The sequence below is a fragment of the Hypanus sabinus genome, chromosome 18, assembly GCF_030144855.1.
Source record: "Hypanus sabinus isolate sHypSab1 chromosome 18, sHypSab1.hap1, whole genome shotgun sequence".
Lineage (NCBI taxonomy): Eukaryota > Metazoa > Chordata > Chondrichthyes > Myliobatiformes > Dasyatidae > Hypanus > Hypanus sabinus.
In genome coordinates, this window is record NC_082723.1 from 72,419,092 (window position 1) to 72,423,671 (window position 4,580).

The window sequence follows — 4,580 nt, forward strand, 5'->3', positions numbered from 1 at the left end:
TCAAACTTCTACAGATGTATCACAGAGAACATTCTGACTGGCTGCATCTCCATCTGTTATGGAGGGGTTACTGCACAGGAATACAGCAAGCTGCAGGAAGTTGTATAATTAATCAGCTCCATCATGGACACCAGCCTCCATTGTGCCCAAGACTTCAAGGAACAGTACCTCAGTAAGGCGCCATCTGTCTTTAAGGACCCCACCACTTTTCTCGTTACTACCAATTTTCCCCTTCGCAACCAGTTTTCTAAATGGACATTGAACCATGAACACTACCTCACCATCTTTTCTTAAATTTGTTTTTGCATTACTGATTTTAACTATTTAATATACTGTAATTTATGTTTTCTAATTGTTTTATTCTATATTAATAAGAACATAAGAAATAGGAGTAGGGGTAGGTCATCTGGCCTGTCAAGTCTGCTTCACCATTCAATAAGATCTTGGCTGTTCTGGCCATGGACTCATATCCACCTACCTGCCTTTCCCCCAAAACCCTTTAATTCTCCTACTACACAAAAATCTATCCAATCTTGTCTTAAATATATTTACAAAGGGTAGCCTCCACTGCTTCATTGGGCAGAGAATTCCACACACCACTCTCTGGGAAAAGTAGTTCCTCTTCATCTCTTTCTCAATCTACTCCCCCAAATCTTGAGACTATTATGTCCCCTAGATCTAGTCTCACCTACCAGTGGAAACAACTTTCCTGCTTCTATTTTATCTATTCATTTCATAATCTAGGTTTCTATAAAATCTCTCATTCTTCTGAATTCCAGTGAGAGTACAGTCCCAGGCGACTCAATCTCTCCTCATAGTCTAACCCCTCATCTCTGGAATCAACCTGGTGAAGCTACTCTGCACCACCTCCGAAGCCAGTATACCCTTCCTCAAGTAAGGAGACCAGAACTGCATTCAGCACTCCAGGTGTGGCCTTACCAGTGTCCTATACAGTTGCAACATAACCTCCCTGCTCTTAAATTCAATCCCTCTAGCAACATTCCATTTGTCTTCTTGATAGTCTGCTACACCTGTAAACCAACCCTTTGTGATTAATGCACGTGGTCCCAAGTCCCTCTGTTCTGCAGCATGCTGCAAATTTCTACCATTTAAATAACTCTGCTTTTTCATTTTTCCTTCCAAGTGGATGACTTCACATTTACCAATATTGTACTCCATCTGCCAGGCCCATGACAACTCACTTAACCTATCTGTGCTGTCTTTACGACAGTTATTTAGTTTATAATATTTTCGCTTAGTAATTCATTGGATAGTATTTTCTAGTTAGAATTAGAAGTGTTTAAAGTATATTCATTGCATGTAAAATATATCGGCATGCGATGACATCACATCCGGTTTCGCCGCGTCTTGTGGGAAAGTACCGGTTCGAAATTAGCGCGAGGGTGGGGGCTCACCACGAGGCACACCCGAGCAGAAGTTGTTTTGCAGGCATGAGAAATCACAGTGAGAGCAACGCTGTAAGTTAATAGATAATCGATATATTGAACTAAGATGTTAATGCCGATCCTGTTAGAAGTAACAACGGTCGATAATGTTTATGCTTTCGTTAGTTAAAGAGTCGCAGATAGTTTGCATGGAAGTGTATTTAAAGTAGTCAATGGAGCAGGTAAACTCTCCCTGTATACTGCACCTTAGTGTAATGTAGTTATAGTCACCTTTGCAAGTATTTACACTTGAAATGTGATATTTAGGAAGGAACAAATACTGTATCAATCTTGTATTGTTTTATCAACAGTTTTCACCATATGTTAATGTGAAGAGTGAACAGTAAATGGTTAATCTTACTGCGATCTGGTTCTTATTAACTGTGGTTTATCTCGACGTTTAATTCGGCGTTTCGTTACACGCGAAGGAGAACGTTACACTATCTATACCTCTCTTCAGACTATCCCCATCTTCTGCGCAATTTGCTTTTCCACTCTATTTAGTATCATCAGCACATTTATACTACAATCAGGCCCCTCTTCCAGATCGTTAATGTTTGTCATGAACAGTTGCAGGCCCAGCATCGACCTCTGCAGCACACCGCTCACCATGGATTACCAACCAGAGTAACATCCGTGTATCCCAACTCTCTCTCCTTTCTAGTTAACCAGTCCTCTATCCATGCTAATATGTCACCCCCAATTCTATGCATCTTTTATCTTATGTTTGTCTTTTACGTGGCACCTTATCAAATGCCTTCTGGAAATTCTCTTAACATCTACCTGTTCCCCTCTATCTACTGTGCTCATTATATCCTCAAAGAACTCGTTTTTGTCAAACAGGACTTAACTTTGCTGAATCCATGCTGCATCTGCCTGACGGATCCATTTCTTTCCAGATGTCTTGTTATTTCTTCTTCAATGATAGTTTCAAGCATTTTCCCCAACACAGATGTTAAACTAACTGGCAGTTACCTGCCTTTTACCTACATTCTTTTTGAACAATGCTGTAATATTTGCCATCTTCCAATCTGCTGGGACCTGCCCAAAATCCAGGTAAATTATCACCAAAGCCTCAACTATAATTTCTGTCATTTTTCAGTAACCTGGAATGCATTCCAACAGGACCAGGGGACTTATCCATCTTCAGGTCCAGAAGTTTGCTCAGCAATTATCAAGTATTGCATTGTACTGCTGCCACAAAGTTAATTTTTATGACATATGCTGGTGATATTGCAGATGATTTACTAGGATGTTACCTGGGTTTCAGCACTTAAGTTACAGAGAAAGGTTGAACAAGTTAGGTCTCTATTCATTGGAGTGTAGAAGGTTGAGGGGGGATTTGATCGAGGTATTTAAAATTTTGAGAGGGATAGATAGAGTTGACGTGAATAGGCTGTTTCCATTGAGAGTAGGGGAGATTCAAACAAGAGGACATGATTTGAGAGTTAGGGGGCAAAAGTTTAAGGAAAACATGAGGGGGTATTTCTTTACTCAGAGAGTGATAGCTGTGTGGAATGAGCTTCCTGTAGTAGTAGTAGAGGCCAGTTCAGTTGTGTCATTTAAGGTAAAATTGGATAGGTATATGGACAGGAAAGGAGTGGAGGGTTATGGGCTGAGTGCGGGTAGGTGGGACTAGGTGAGATTAAGAGTTCGGCACAGACTAGGAGGGCCGAGATGGCCTGTTTCCGTGCTGTGATTGTTATATGTTATATGGTTAAAGCAATAATGATTCAATTTGTAGACATTACATAAAGGTGAAAATCTATCAATGTTAAACCAATTAGAGATCAGATCCAAGCAATTTAAATTTGGCAACAGCCTAGGCTGATATTTCACTAAATATTAACAGAATGCTACACTGTCTGGAGCACGGGGGACGACGACAGATAAACTGTTGCAAGGCCTTCACTCTCTGTGGAGGAAAATGTAAAAGATACCAAATGCTGCTGTGCCTAAATTTACCTGGTCCATCTCTGACACTTCTCTCCCCTTTCATGATCTCTAGAGACAAACTGTTTACCAATCTCTTTTATAAACCTACCAACTCCCATGTCTATCTTGACTATACCTCTAGCCTGTTTCCGTGCTGTGATTGTTATATGATATTAAACCCGATTCTGATCACTGTAGCCTGCAACCCTAACCATAATGCCTTTTGAAAATCTAAAGCTTGAAGACATTCTTAAATTCATACACAATTCCTTAATTAATTTCCCAACAGGGTGCAGCTGGCTCTTCACGTTCCTTTTAAATGAAGTCCATCCACTTCTTAGGTACATGTGATTGGACACAACTGAGAACTGAAGATATTTCAGAGAAGCTGTGCGAAGCAGGCCAACGTATTTGAGTAATGCTAAAAATGTTAACAGGAAATTTTATGCAAACATGTACAAATTAACAGATAATGGTCCTACTTTTCACCAGTAGAACTGAAGAATGAAGATCTACACTCAATAGTCACTATTGGGTACACCTGCTCATTAATGCAAGTATCTGATCAGCCAATTATAATGCAGCAACTCAATGCATAAGAGCATACAGACATGGTTAAGAGATTCAGTTGTCATTCAGATCAAACATCAGAAAGGGGAAGAAATGTGATCTACAGGACTTTGACCGTGAAATGATTGATGCCGAATGGGGTGGTTTGAGAATCCCAGAAACTGCTGACTTCCTGGGGTTTCTATGCACAAATCTTTAGTTTACAGAGAATGGTGCGATTAAGAAATGTCATCCAGTGAATGGCCATTCTATGGGTGAAAATGCCGTTAATGAAAGAGGTCAGAGAAAAATGGTCAGACTGACTCACGCCGACAGTAACTCAAATAATCATGCATTACAACAGCAGTGTGTAGAAGAGCATCTCTGAATGCACACTATGTCGAACATTTAAGTGGGTGGGCTACAGCAGCACTCGGGTACCTAATAAAGTGACCACTGAGTAAAGCTCTGATTTGTCCTATATCTGACAGTGAGATACAATCAATCAATACTGGGAAAACCAAAGAGGTCTCAAATGTTTAAAAGCCAAAGATCACGAGCAATGGGAAAAACTCTCCCAGAAAATGTAGCTTGATGGTGGAAGCAAACAAAAAACTGAAGCAACCTATAAAACATATTTGCACTGCATGC